The sequence below is a fragment of the Zootoca vivipara genome, chromosome 5 (assembly GCF_965207765.1).
Source record: "Zootoca vivipara chromosome 5, rZooViv2.hap1.1, whole genome shotgun sequence".
In the NCBI taxonomy this organism is placed as follows: Eukaryota; Metazoa; Chordata; class Lepidosauria; order Squamata; family Lacertidae; genus Zootoca; species Zootoca vivipara.
This window is the reverse complement of record NC_142588.1, coordinates 58,004,464-58,020,359: the sequence shown is the minus strand read 5'-3', so window position 1 is coordinate 58,020,359 and position 15,896 is coordinate 58,004,464. Positions and strand designations below refer to the sequence as shown.

Here is a 15,896-nt window from a genome sequence, read left to right as displayed (position 1 = left end):
TAGTGAGTTCTACATATACAGTTCCCATGGTCCTGTCCTTGAATACAGTACACATACATACAGTACACATACATCCAAGCCCTTTGAGCTGTCTAGGAGTGTCTGGCAAATGGGAGGTTCCCATCTTTGTATACTCCTGGGGGAACCACAGGAAAGGATGGGCCTAGACCTGCCTTCACCAACTACACTTGCTAGCTTGTATTGCTGTGAGTTGCAGTCTCAAACATCTGGAGGGCACCAGGTTGGTTCAAGGAAAAAATAGGTACAAAAAGAGAATTCCTGGATGCCAAGATCCAAGTTTGGGGCAAGTAGTCTTTGGTGAGAGAACCCCAGCAGAGATTTAAAGCACAAAATATGCAGCAAAGTAAAGTGTGGAAATATAGGCTGTTAGACCTTTAAAACTTCCAAGTTTCTTCCAAAGTTGCCCTCATCCCCAGCATAGAAAAAGGCTACATGCTTGGTAAATTAAAATGGTTTACTTACAAAGTATCCAAAGGTCAAGTTCTTGTGCTTTAAAAAATACAACATTTAGAAACAGTTGCACAGGCAGTAAAACCTGGCTCAGTCACAGTGGTGAAAGTTCCTAAATTATTGGTATAGGTCAGAGTGGCTTGTGAGAGGCATGCAGTTTAAGCTTGGAGCAGGCACCCCCAAACTTCGGCCCTTCAGATGTTTTGGACTACAATTCCCACCATCCCTGACCACTGGTCCTCTTAGCTAGGGATCATGGGAGTTGTAGGCCAAAACATCTGGAGGGCCGCAGTTTGGGGATGCCTGGCTTGGAGCAACCAGCTCAGATGTCTTCACAGGTAGACTGAGGTGGAACAAAGGCTTCATTACCTAGGTCCTAGTCCCTCCCAAGGTGAGCTAAGCCTGCCAGGACAGTTTACTTTATGGTCTTAACCCCTTCATACATTAATTACACTTAAGTACAGTATGTTGGTTATATGAGTGCTTATCCCACAGTCCTAGACCTTGGTGTAGCTGAAGGATATTTTTGGTGCATGCCAGCATTCTATAGGCAAGCCTGGATTGTGGGCTATTTTAGGGGAGGGGGGGGCTTAATTCTCCAGCCACTCTGTGAAATAACTCAACCCAACCCCCAACCCCCCATCTGATTGAGGCCTGGAAGATTATTCTGCACAATTCTCTTGTGTGGGCTTGCCTATCTTTAAAGCGTTACAAATATGATTTGAAGGAAAAGATCTCTGTATCTATTTTACAGGCACTGGTGGATACACATAACTAGCATCCTGTACTACAGTGCCACAGTCACAGAGCAAACATCTACGGCTCTGTGACCTATTGTATAAATTTAATGAGGTTGGCAGAGAATTGTCTTAGTAACTGGTGCTCAGTATGGTGGAAAGATCACACTGGAGAGATGCTAGACTGCATCAAATTTGATAGTGTCAATCCACTGAATGTCATGCTGGGTTATTTCCCAAGGTCATAATTTGTACTGCCAGTCCGACACCCAAATGGCAAGAGGTTTGCAAGTGAGCCTCTCATTTCTTTTTTACTGTCATTTCTTCGGCACATTTCTAGGAGCTGTCTCAGCCTATTTTTAGAACATGGCAGTTCCTCTGAGAAACACCCTCAGTTTCTATTTTTCTTCTGTACTTTCTTCTATAATAAGAAAGGAAGGGAGAGAGGAATCAAGACTCAGTGATTAAGACACTGGCCTGTAAATTGTGGATATTTTTCCAGTTTGGCACCCTTGGGGAGCAACAGCAAATGTCTTAATCTCTCTTTCTGCCTCAGTTGCCTTTGGGGAATGGCATATGCATTCCTTCTCTCTTGTTTTGTCTCTCTTTATGCTCCTTGTTCTGCAGAGCAGCACAGGATCCTTAATGTGTGCTTGTGAAAGGTTTCAACGGCAATAGTACAGTAGTTTATGTAGTATATTATTAGTGTATAAACTGCTTACTCTTCTCATTTTTAGCCCATTTGCACCATGGGGATATTGTGTTGGCCTACTTTGCAGGGTGGTTGTAAAGACTGCTGCGACAATGCATGTGAAGCACTGTGGAATTTCAAATGTGCTACATAAGTGCTGATGATGACCATATCCTAGGGTTGCTAATTTTCAAAGAGTAAAAACCAGGACACCCCAGAAGTTGTTGTGCCTTTTTAAGGGAACCCACAGAATTGATGTGCTCTTTTAAGGAAACCCCAAAAGTTGTTTTCAGACAAACCCAAAAGTTCTTGAGCTTTCGTGATTTTTTGATTGACTTGCGTAAGATCTAGGACAAGGAGCTGCCTTTCAGAAATCCCCCTGGACATCATCTCATTTATCTCCACAACACCCCTTTGCAGGAAGATGCATTGACAACAGAGAAGCTCCAGTCTGACATGGGTCCTTTCTATACTGTGATCATGTTGTTGTTGTTGTTTAGTCGTGTCTGACTCTTCGTGACCCCATGGACCATAGCACGCCAGGCACTCCTGTCTTCCACTGCCTCCCGCAGTTTGGTCAAACTCATGTACAAACTGATTATTTATATATTGCATTTGGCTTATGGTTTCCTCTTCTTCTTTTTTGCCAGAAAAGGGTTATGATCATTTTGAGAGGGGGTGAGAGGGGGGGACACACACATTATATTTCAAACCTTCCTATCAGTAACACTGAAAAGCTAGAAGTACCCTGAGCTATCCTCATGAATATTGTTATTCACAGCAGCGTAATGGGAGGAGATTTTCAAAGAACTAACATCCCTGAGTCATCTTAATGGTGTGCTATTTTGATTAGAAAACACAAGGAACTATATGGGGGGAATATGAGGTTCTTTTAGCTTTTGTTGTTGTGATAGCCACATTTTTTTTATCCTAGTGTCATATTTGGCTTTTCAAATGATAGCTGCAGTATGTTTTATTTACTATATTATTTTGTAACATGATTTATGCCCTGCTTTCCAGGTCCAGTTAGAGATGCCCAATACAATATTTTTATGAGTTGTAGGTGCCAGGGTTTGGAGATTCCACACCAAGGAATTCTGTGTAGCTGTTTGATTTACTTGAACTGAGAACTCTATGAAAACCGGGAGCCCCAGGACAAAGGGCTATGCAGGCAGCTGCCTGGTGGAGGAGAAGCAGATAGGGTTGCCAGACTCAATAGAGGACAGGACTTCTGTGCCTTTAATTGCCCTGCTCTCTTTTGAGTCTGGAAACCTTAAAGAGAAACCAGCAGACCCTTTGTTTAATTTCCAAGCAAAGGGTCTGCTGGTTTCTCTTTAAGGTTTCCAGACTCAAAAGAGAGCAGGGCAATTAAAGGCATAAAAGTCCTGTCCTCTATTGAGTCTGGCAATCCTAGAAGCAGAAGTTTGGGTCTGATTTCTGAGACTGTTTTCTTTTGCTGCAGGGATTCTTCCTGCAAGGCTTAGCAATGGATTATGAAACACTGTGCTTTTTGCAGCATGTTTATTATGGTTTTTGTCGGTTTAAAGGTTTTTTAGAATTGCTGTTGGTGTGTTTGAAAGCTGCTTTTGAAATGCAGATCTGGCTAGACTCGAATGTGCACCAAGAAGGTAGAAGGGAGCTTTGATGAACTGGAAATTGCTAGAAAGGGAAAGACTTTTACTGGGTTGTGTTGAGTTAAAAAGTACCATTGTGTTGTGATCTGCTTTGATGATTTGTTCTGAATGCCTTTACTAACTTATTTCTTATGTGTATCTGGAACAGGTGTGTCTTTCTTAGAATCTTGCACACTTTATGGAAATCTCGCACTACTCATGGAGACTGGGGTTACGTGTAACATAACAATCAACAGAGAGCCAGACTAAAATAGACATGTAAGCAGCAAAAGCTTGCTGAAAAAGAACAAAATTCCAAGCAGTGACTGAACACCAGCTTGAATGCAGGCTGCCCCACACTGACCTTCCATAGCAGAGAGTTCTAACTACTGGTTCCAATTAATGGAAAAGTCCCTCCCTGTTGTAGCCACCACTGACTCTCCCTGGAAGGCAGTAGCACACACAAAACAGCCCCTCTTTTAAGGCAGGTTGACCCATGCCAGAGGAAGTAGTCCTTTAGGTAGTGTGGTTCCAAGCCATTCAGGTAATAAGCAGCACCTTGAATTTATGAACGAGGATAAAAATGCAGGCTGCCTTCTGTGAAACTGAACATGATCAGTTAATGCAGGCATAGGCAAACTCGACGCTCCAGATGTTTTGGGACTACAACTCCCATCATCCCTGATCACTGGTCCTGTGAGCTAGGGATGATGGGAGTTGTAGTCCCAAAACATCTGGAGGGCTGAGTTTGCCTATGCCTGAGTTAATGTGACAGGACTTTAGACTACATTGCGTTATTATCTGTGTCGTCTCTCTGATATTGCATTTCATCTGTCGCAATGAAACCTTGCTGCAAATAGCACATTGCTTAGGAAAGAGGTCAGGCAGAAGACAATGAGAGGAAGACAGGGGAAGGTGGGAGAAAAAGAGATGAGTGAGAAGGGGATGTACACACCATACATTAAAGCACATGGCTTCCCTCAATGAATCCTGGGAACTGTAGTTTACTCCTCATCTCCCTTAACAAATGACAGTCATGTGGAAGAAGTTGTGTGCTTTAAATGTATGGTGTATACCAGACATCCCCAAACTTCGGCCCTCCAGATGTTTTGGACTACAATTCCCATCTTCCCTGACCACTGGTCCTGTTAGCTAGGGATCATGGGAGTTGTAGGCCAAAACATCTGGAGGGCCGCAGTTTGGGGATGCCTGGTGTATACACAGCTACAGAGAGATGTGCCAGGGAGAAGGAAATGGGTGATAAGATGGCACGTGGCAGGCAGACAGGGAGAAGGAAGCAGCAGCATAGTGGTGGGCCTTTTATCTCATAATTTGGATTTTTTTTTATTAAAAAAAATACACCTCATCCCAACAGAATAAAATGCATATACAAAATATAATAAGGTATGAGAAATTAAAATGCTTCCAGGATGGTTTAACTCTGTCCAGACAAGCCACTTAAAAGCATTTGTGAGGAAAGAACTTGGGCTTAAAATTCAGGCAAGATCCCAAAGGAAGGGTACCCCTTTTATGTGGCCCTGATCCATAGCTGCCAAGTTATCCCTTTTTTAAGGGATTTCCCCTTATGCTGAATAGGCTTCCTCGTGAGAAAAGGGAAAACTTGGCAGCTATGCCCTGATCAATCAATCTTGATTTATGAATGGTACAGTTAAGAGGATGCTGGGAACTGATCTTGTCCAAGCAGGTGCAGTTTTAAAATCTCAATCTGAGTAATAATGACCTTTTAAAAATTTAAATTGCTTTGCTTTCAGACAAATGCTTTTCAAAGGCGTGGCATTCTTCATGCCTGGGGTTGGGTTATTTAACAATGTTAATGGGCGTGGACTGAAAAATCCCTATTATTCATAGAGCTGTCAGAACACTATGTTCTCAAAATATCTTTGTCATTGTCTGTTCTGTCAGTTAACATGTTATTGTTAACATACATGGCCTCCTGTTCCTATAAAATCGACTTTAATATCAAGGGTAGGTGCTAACATTTGGGGGAAATCTGAAGGTATGCCTATTTTCTCCCATATATCAGAAATGAATCTGGATTCAACTGACTGCTTTGGCCTCAGGTTCAAAACCATGTTCTCAAAATTCTATTTTTATACTAAATCACCCTCCTGCTTTCAGGTATTGAAAGTACTGTCCATTTGACAAAAAACCAAACAAACCATTTTTTATTTATTTCAACCCAAATAATCCCTTAATAGTTTTTTTAAAAGATGGAACATCTCATTTTTGCATTTGCATTAAGCATTATACAGGATCCTAGGCAATTGAAGATCAACGGTTTTTTGTTGCTGGGCTAACAATACTGTAGTTCCCTAATGGGAATGATAATTCCCGTAACAAAAAGGACAATTGTTTCTTTTGAAAAAGAGATGTGATGAAGAGCAGCCAAGAACAGTCACTGCTTGTCATCCTGTTGTCTCTTCAAAATTACAATAATTTGGCGGATTGTTTCTTGGAGTGTTTCTTTAGGAATGTTTGCCCCCTCCTTCGTATGAACTGGTGAGCTGTGTTAACCCTGCCAGTTTGTGAATACTGCATCTTCTACTTACTTGTCCTGGTGACCCAGTTTCTATAATTTTGCAAGTGGTGTGCCCCCTCTGCTTATCTGACATTTCCACAGCTTGAATAACTCCCAGTGGCTTTCTGTGCCCGATCAGATGCAGCGCTCCCATTTACCTCACCAAATGTTCTGCCAGGGTTTGCATTGCAGATTTATTTCCATCCTCCACCCCATGATTCTTTTCACCCACAGAACAAATAATTCTTTACCTTTCCTCCATTTGTTGTTGTTCTACTCACCTATTGTCATACGATTGGTTTACTCTCTTAGCTTGGCAGTTTTACCAACAGGGTACTGTATCCAGTTCAGCGCAGTTGCAAATTCTGCCCCGTCTTTACAGTGATTTAGGGAGCTTACAGTGAAGTTCTGAGGCCTGGACTGGGAAAATCCTTGCTTGAAACAGCCCCGACCTTCAGCCCCGGCACCTTCTGTCACCAACCTGCTGTGTTAGAATGCAAGGCTTTACCAAGATAATGTTTACTTAGTTTCCAGAGTCACAGCAAACATGATTTAAAGCAACAGATCTCTTTTATTCAGGCACGTTAATGCAAACACAATGCCAAGTGTCATTTGTGCTGCTTGAAGGTATAGCCACAAGGCTTAGTCAAGCCAAACACCCATAGTAAAAATATCTGGGTGAGGACCTGAAACCTTTGTGCCGACGTGAGACAGCTGCAAAATGACTGAGTCAAACAGTAAAGAGCTTTATGGTATGGCAAAGTGTTGGCTAAATGCCACTTAATGTTATGCCATGTGACAGTTATGCAATTAGATTGTTTAAATAGTCAGGCCTTCCTTTAAATTTAGGATTTTTGCTCTTTTTAAAAAATAAAATAAAATCATTTTATGAATAGGGGCATGAAGTGAGTAAGCATCATTGCAACTGAGCTATAGTCAAGAGGTTTATCAGTGCTTTGCTCTTTTGCATGCTTCCAAATGGAGGTTTTAATATCACAACTGAGTCATTCAAATGCAACAAGCAGGTTGTTGACAACATATTGTTTTTGCTTTGTGGATTTTCCATAGAAATCATAAACCCAGATTAAACTGAAGCGGGGTGGGGGGTTATAGGCATTTTGCATGGGTGAGTGGTACCGATCCCACACAAAAAAACCACCCATCTGGAGCCACCCAGCTAGGACCGGCTCTAGGTAAGGTCCCGGTGGTGCGGCGTGCCAGGGTGCTGGGCCGGGAGGCGGGGCGCTGCGAGGGTGGGGACGCCAGAGTGATCTCCGCGCCTCGGCACTAGGGTGCCCGACCTGCTCCAGACTGCCCTGCACCCACCCCTACTATACTATACATAGGCCCCTTGAGCCCTACTAGTTACATTTCCCAGAATTCCATGGGAAGAGGGATGGATTGTTAAACAACTCTGACAGCTGTGGCTCTGTGTGGGACTGTTGTGCTACAACAGCCTGGAAAACATGGCCATCACAATAATACAACCAGAATAAAGGTTATGTAAGGGTTATCTCTTAGATCCAGAAATCTGTAGCATTGAAAGATTCCAAGAAAAATCCAAATACTGTAAGTCAATGCAACTTGAGGGATATGGTGCATTATAGATATATTTATAGATCTAAATAGCTTTATGTCTCTAAATAGGTTACTAGTCTATTTCCAGACCCTTATCAATACTTTACATCCATACCCCAGCCCACTTCTTTCTTTTGGGAGCTACCAATACCTTTTTCATAAGAGGTGACACTACAAACGGAACACAGTATTCCAAATGAGTGCTTCATTGTTCAATGTGCTGTCATTATATTACGTTCCAGATTATTTCTGAATCCCTTTATTAGTGCACCCACGCAGCTTATTTGCATTTTTATAAGTGGAGGGGGGATCATTGGAACTACCATAATGTAAGAGTGACAGAGGAACGAAATTGACGTTGAAGGGCTTGATTCTGCCCTCACTCATTTGGCTTCCATGCCGCTGCAACTCCAAATCACTCATTCCTGATTTATGCCAATGAAGCAAGTGGGGAGTCAGGCCCACAGCAGAAAGCCCAAGCTGCTTTTCAGCAGCTTAAGTAACAGTTTAGGGCTAATTACAGCATTCAGAATGTTGCTCTTTTGCAGGAAAGGTGCTGGTAACTTGTTGACGGGGGATGATTTATGCTGTCGGTGGTCTTCCAAAGGAAATCGTTGAATCTCTATAAAACTCTAGCTGCTCATTTCCTTTTGTGTACAAGGCAAGGGGATTCAGACTCACTTCATCTCTTTAATGAAGTAGCAGCTGATGAACGTGGATGGATGAGCCTTTCAGAAGGCAAGCGATTACGTTGCTGGAGTGCTACTCAGGTGTATGTGCAGGAAACTTTAGATGTCTAGATGGCACCTATTGGCGGTGAAGGGCAAGTAATAAACTGAATAGTAGTAGTAGTAGTAGTAATCATCATCATCACCACCACCACCATCATTATTATTTTCAGTGTGCATTTGCCTGTGAATGTCAAGCACAGTGCGGAATCCCTTTGCATCTCTGCCAGTGTTCTCTGGGTCTCTCACTACATGACTGGTGACACAACAACAGACCCCCATTCCTCCCCTGAGTTTTCTGGCACATGCAGAGAACATCTGAAGGTGTTCATTTTGCATTGTGCTTTGTCAACATTCAGAGGGAAACCAGAATCTCTCTTGCTGCTTCCAGGTGTTTTCAAATTCTGGAGTGAGATGAAGGATGGACCAGGATACTTCCCCAAGTCCTCTTGTGTGTTCTGGATGGCTCAAAGTAGGAGAGGGGTCAATGAGGACCATAAATAATGGTTGACTAACACAGAGAGCCAAATTGTGTGGAACTCTGCATCTTCCATTTTAAAATGGTAGAATTTGGAACTGGGTTGAATTGAATTTGGAACTTCATTTGGAACATTCAATGTGGGGGGAAATTCAGAGGGAGGGGTCACAAATGGAGAGGGAATGGTTAACAAATCCTCTCTAGTTGTGACCGCCTGCTATCAGCTCCCCCCCACTACGGTTTTCAGCTTGAATTTTTACTGGCTACAATAGAAGGTTTTTCCCCAAGCCTGGTTTTTGCAGGCAGGCAGAGGAGAGAGCAGGAAGCATCATCCTGTAGATTGTGTATGGGGAAGAAAAGTTAACTTTTGCTTCCCCAACTTTACTGTCCAGGAAGACCCTATTCCCCAGGCTTTGGGGGGCGGGGGCGGGAATCTGCACCATTTTAAATGGTGATGGGGTGGAGGAAAGAGAGGTGTGTGTGTGTGCGTGTGCGTGTGTGCGTGCGTGCATACACACATGGTTGGGCTGCATGTGTGGTTGTGCTATGTAAGGAATACCCCGAACAATTTCTCATGTTTGCAAAATTGCTCATGGCGACCCCTGTTATATCAACACAGAAGCACTGTAAGGTAGGGAAAGCTGAAAGAGTGTGGCTGAACCAAAGACACTGAGAATTTGAACTATGATCACCCTGGCCAAAGTCCAAAACTATCTCTAATACACTCCACTGGATTCTTTTGATGCTCATATTCATATTTGAATGCCAATTTGGATCCTCAGGCCACAATCCAATTAGAGTTCCAGGGAACATGTTATGTGCAAACTCCATTAAAACAAATGGCAAGGCTATTGGGTAGCTCTGTTCATTTTAGACAGTGGAGCTAATTAATTAACAGAAATTCCTGCTATATTGGTACTCCAGTCTATATATTAATGGTCCTCTTTTTACATGCTACATACAGTTCAATCTTTCCAAGCTCCAGGGTCTCTTACTTGGGTCCTTGAGGTCCACAGGAGACACTGAAACTTCCAAATTAACATTCCAGAATTCAGAACAGAAAAAATTCTGTAAAACCATCAAAGATTGAGCAAAGAGTGAGTAAATAACCTACAACTCCCATCACTGCTGGCCACTGGCCCTGCTGGCTGAGGATGATGGGAACTGTAGTTCGGTAACATCTGGTGCCCCCACGGTTGGGAAAGGCTGCCTTAGACTAAGCAAACATTCCAATTCATATGAAAAGAACAGGAGAACAAAGGAAATTATCCCAGCTGGAAATGCTAGCCATTAACAGAACCATTTCGCTTGTTTTATTCAAGCTATCTATTACAGATGCACATTAGTGCTCTAATTGCTCCCAATATGTTTTAAAATGCCTTCCTCTTTTTAGAATTAGTTAATCCCAATGGGCATAAAAAGAAAGAGGAGGAATCTTTTGCATGTAACTATGGATTTTGCTCAGCTAAGCTTCTCATAGAAGCAGCATCAATGCTTTGTTCAAAAGACCTGGGTTTACAAAGAAGCCAATTATTTTCCTGCTTGAAAAAAAAGAAGAAGCATCTAGTGACCAACCTGGATATTTACAGAGTCCTGTGTGCACTGTCCCCTTGTAATATCTGACTTTGAGGACCAACATATTGTGCATATGTTGACCAGTAGTCCTTAAGCCTTCTTATTACTCGTCTACTGGGGAGTGTAGCAGCCAATAGCAACCAAAAGGCAGCAACCTTATAGAGCAGTTTTCCTGAACCTGGAGCTCTCCAAACATTTTGGACTCCAACTCCCATCAGCCCCAGTCATCATGGCCAATGGAAAGGAACAACCACAGACTAGAGAAAGCTATTATAGAGGACCCCGATGTGCTTCCTTCCATCAGCCTCCCCTTGTTGGCACAGAATTGCATAGCCAGGTTCAGCAATGTTTTATAAGATTTACATGTTTCCCTTGTTCACATACAAAGGGGTTTGTATTGTTTTTTCTTTTGAAAATGAAATGGAGGATGCAGGTGAGGGAAAATATGCTCCATTTACTGCCTTTCCCCACTGGATATTGAGCACCTCATCCCAGTGTTTTATCATCCTCTCTGGCTCTCAGTCCAGTGTCGATTCCAATTCAAGATATTGGATGTGGCTTTTAAGACCTATCATGGCTTGGGGTTAGGTATGAAACAACAGATGAACTGAAAAACGCAGCCATCCTTCAAAAATTACACTTTTCTGGGCTTCCTCTTCTGCCTGCGCCAGGAATGGAGGTCTCCCTCGACATTGCAGGGGGAGACAGACAGAGATAAACAAAGAATGATGGGGAAACTCATTTTTTTAAAATTCCTCTCTGGGTGGGAGAGGAACGGGCTCTCACCTGCAGATTGCCCTGTGGTCTGGCACCCGCTTTCCTATGGAATGCGAGGGCATGCAAAGGCACTGGGTGCATGGAGCACTCCGACTGCTGTGACCGCCCCCCCCATCCATTCCTGGAAGCAGAGGATATCCTGTGAATTGGGTTTTAATTGGAGTAAAATACAGGCGCGTGCTAGAGATAATGAGAAGACAAGCTGCGGAAATTCTTGGCTACAGGGATTTAAAGGTTGGAACTGATATAATGTTTCATTCGGTGCCAGAGACAGTGGGGAGAGGGGAGCCTACTGTTGTTTTTTCAAAGATTTTCTTCTACATTTCTGATTTGGCAACCCTCCCCAGAATGAAACAAAATAAAACAATTCCTTCCAGTAGCATCTTAAGAGACCAACTAAGTTTGTCATTGGTATGAGCTTTCGTGCGCATGCACAAGTGTGCATGCCCACGAAAGCTCATACCAATGACAAAATTAGTTGGTCTCTAAGGTGCTACTGGAAGGAAATCCCCCCCCCCTGACTACGGCAGACCAACACGGCTACCTACCTGTAACTCCCCAAAATGGTTTAAAATAACACATGCTTAAGTAGAAGCTCAGGAAAGGGGGATGTATTTGCTTTTCTGTAAGCATGACTGCTGCACAGGGAGCCATTTCATGCCACACATAAGACTAATTGTTCCATGTGGGATAAGTCTGAGTGTACAGTACATCAATCAACATTACTTACTGGGTTTCTCAGTGTTTGAAAGTTTATTCCCCCATTGTTCTTTATTATGTTCATATATTTTGAAAGACAATGTTTGAGCCCTACATTCTCTGCCAGGAGAACTGTTATAAAAGAGCTGCTAGATCTATTCTTTTTGCCATAGTTATTTATTTGTTTATTTATTTCCCATATTTTACTGCCCTTACAACCAATGGTTCCCAGAGCATTCTCAATAAAAACGCAGAATGCAATAAAATCCTAACAAATCAAAGCAGAAACAAAAAGCAAAAATGAAAAACAATTTAACACTCAACTGATTATGCCGGCAGCTTGGTGTTGTAATCCTATACTCACTTACCTGGGATTAAATCCCACTAAATTCAGTGGAGCTTACTTCTTATTAGACAGACAGGTAAAGGTAAAGGTAAAGGGACCCCTGACCATTAGGTCCAGTCGTAACCGACTCTGGGGTTGCGGTGCTCATCTCGCATTATTGGCCGAGGGAGTCGGCGTACAGCTTCCGGCTCATGTGGCCAGCATGACTAAGCCACTTCTGGTAAACCAGAACAGCACACGGAAACGCCATTTACCTTCCCGCTGTAGCGGTACCTATTTATCTACTTGCACTTTGACGTGCTTTTGAACTGCTAGGTTGGCAGGATCTGGGACCGAGCAACAGGAGCTCACCCCGTCGGCAAGCCCTAGGCTCTGTGGTGCAGCATTGCAAAAAATACAAAAGTCAAAACTCCAGTTCTGCCCAGGATTGCCAGGTGGCCAGAAAAAGAACAGTTGGCTGTGTTCACAGTATACATTTAAAGCACATTTAAAGCACCTCAACAGTATCCTGAAAACTGTAGTTTGCTAAGGGTGCTAGAGACTGCAGCTCTCTGGGGTAAACTACAGTTCCCAGGGTTCAGGGTGAGTGAGTGTGCTTTAATTGCACGAGACATTATAATTTGTTAATTGATTATCTAACTGCTGCTATATCCCCCTCCGCATTGCTTAGCTGTCATAAGACTTATCTACTATTGGAACATATATAAAAAAGCTACCTTCAGCAGGTGGCAAGAAGAGAATAAACACATAGATACTGGGGGGGGGGTCTGTACCTGGAATTGTTTGCATGAACTCTGATGGAATCTTTCCCCACCCCCCTCCCCCTTTTAGTTTTGATAGGATTATATTCATTTTAACTGTAATAATAATAGTAATAATTAATACCCTTTATAATAAAAAGTCCTTATACTCCCACAAAGGACAGCTACAGGACCAAGTCTTACAGCTGGCAACCCCATTTCTACCAAAGAACCAAAGCAAAATCTAAGCGCAGAATGAGCAAGACATTACATCCATTACCTTATTATGCCACCTGGAATAACAGTTTAATCTCACCGCAGTCTGCCCCCCCCCTTCTCCCCAAGGAAGCCATTTATAATCTGGGCTAGGTGATAAATACATTATATAACACATGGTACTTTGCTGGATGGATGACAGTTCGCCATATATGGGCAAAGGTCTTAACGCCCTCTTGTGGCCAGATGGTTATTGTCATGCTTGTGTTGATGTCCCACTCTGTAGAAATTCGCAAAGCCTGTTTTCAACGTTTAAAAGGTGTTCTGTACCAGAATAGTTATTCAGCGTCAGAATGCTTCTGTAAATATTTTGTTAAAATAAAATACCAAAAATATTCTAAAATCTTCCTTTAAAAGTATCTATTTTGTGTGTGTGTGTGTGTGTGTACATGCACACATCACATTGTTAAATAAAAAAATTCCTTCAGTAGCACCTTAAAGACCAACTAAGTTTATATTTTGGTATGAGCTTTCGTGTGCATGCACACTTCTTCAGATACCGTATCTGAAGAAGTGTGCATGCACACAAAAGCTCATACCAAAATATAAACTTAGTTGGTCTTTAAGGTGCTACTGAAGGAATTTTTTTATTTTGCTTCGACTCAGACCAACACGGCTACCTACCTGTAACATCACATTGTTGTTGTTTAGTTGTTTACTCATGTCCGACTCTTTGTGACCCCATGGACCATAGCACGCCAGGCACTCCTGTCTTCCACTGCCTTCCGCAGTTTGGTCAAACTCATGTTTGTAGCTTCGAGAACACTGTCCAAACATCTCATCCTCTGTCGTCCCCTTCTCCTTGTGCCCTCAATCTTTCCCAACATCAGGGTCTTTTCCAGGGAGTCTTGTCTTCTCATGAGGTGGCCAAAGTATTGGAGCCTCAGCTTCAGGATCTGTCCTTCCAGTGAGCACTCAGGGCTGATTTCCTTCAGAATGGATAGGTTTGATCTTCTTGCAGTCCATGGAACTCTCAAGAGTCTCCTACAGCACCATCATTCAAAAGCATCAATTCTTCAGCAATCAGCCTTCTTTATGGTATGATACATATACACATAGGTATATCTTGTCTATTAAATCTTGTGACAGCCACAGCAAGATGCTATTGACAAAGAGCTTGCTCTGCTCTGCACATTTTCTCTGAATAATTGGACATTATGCTCTTGTCAACAGACAATGGAGACTTCAGACTGAATTGCAGAAAAGAAACTATCCCAAGGTTTTGAGCTTCCCAGCCTCTAGGTATGGCCTAATTCCCTCAATCAGAATGAAATATTACAGGTGCTATGATGAGCTAAATCTGGTGTTCTGCTTTATGCTTGTTTTGGATCACTGTCTCGGGGACTGAATTGGTCTGTTGCTGTACAGTGCTGTTTCCTATAAAAAACAGTGGGCAATCTATAGTGACTGCGGCGTTTCACACATACACAAACATGCAGGCCCGGACACATGCATACATAATTTGCAACCTCCATTCTGGTAGCAGTGATTAAACAGAAGAGTGAATTCCCTGTGGAAAATATTTTTATGGGGTTCTTAAGTGACTGACAGGAGAGTCAATGACAGATCAGGCTTGGGTAGATAACACTAAATATACTTTGCCAAAATTCTCCCTAGCATTTTTAAAGCTAGTTTTATTCTATGCTGTGGAACCACTGTTTGAAACACATGTCTAAATAATGCACAGAGTCTTTGCTATCTGCCTGTGAAACTTCAGATTTTACAGTCACATGAATTCTACTGATCTGCCCATGGGCGTAGGCAGGGGGGCAGGAGGGGGCAATTGCCCCCCCTAGAAGCAAAAGCTGAGGGGCGCAGGCGTGGCAGCCCCAGGCTCCCGCTCCCGGCGTGAAGATCCAGAGGCGCATGGGGAGCGTAAGCGGAGGAGCGCTAAGCAGGAGCGGGGAGCGTAAGCGGAGGAGGCAGCCACAGGCTCGCGTTCCCCGCGCGCCCCTGGAGCTTCGCGCCGGGAGCAGGAGCCTGGGGCCGCCTCCTCGGAAGAGCTGGGCGGCGCAGGCAATGTAGCCCCGCCCACATTCCCACTGTGGCACCTCCCCTCCTGCCCTTGCCCCCCCTAATTTTGATCCTGGGTACGCCCCTGGATCTGCCTATGTCCATACCCAAAATAGCACCTTTGCTTGAAAATCAAAGCACACTATGGAACCTATTTGTCAAGGCTCTCACCCATGTCTGGTCTTGCCTGGCAGCCTTATACACTCACTGAACAGGAGAAGGGATAGGATGGGGCCTCTTGAGTTTCCCTGAGGAATTTCTGGGAGAGGATGACTATTCAGCCTTTCAGCAACCCTGAGATGTTTCTACCAAGAATAACTGTGGAACCTCTCAAATCAAGAGTGACTTTATAAACACCTCCCAGTTCTTGCAGACAAGTCACCAAGGCTTCATGGTTCAGAGAACTGAAAGCAAGAGACTAGTCTAAAAGAGAGAGCGCAACTGTATGCATGTCTTGCTTGTGGGCTTCCTATAAGCATCTTGTAGGCCACTGCGAGAACAGAAGGTTGGACTGCACAGGCCTTAGTCTGATCTAGCAGGGCAGGTGGGCACCATCAACCAAACCCACAAGCCGTGTTTGGGCCCAGATCTAAAATGCGAACAGTAACCTGGTGAGCTCTAATTCCAACACAACC

The 15,896-nt window shown here is 43.4% G+C and overlaps 1 protein-coding gene across 1 annotated transcript in view; it reads right to left on the bottom strand.

Moving 5' to 3' along the window:
• Nucleotides 1-6,783, bottom strand: part of NGEF (neuronal guanine nucleotide exchange factor) — a 59,778-nt gene extending 52,995 nt beyond the window's left edge. The window contains exon 1 of the mRNA XM_035133109.3: nt 6,333-6,783. The gene's annotated coding sequence lies outside the window, so the exon portion shown is untranslated. The remainder of the gene's footprint in view (nt 1-6,332) is intronic.
• Nucleotides 6,784-15,896: the final 9,113 nt, after the last annotated feature.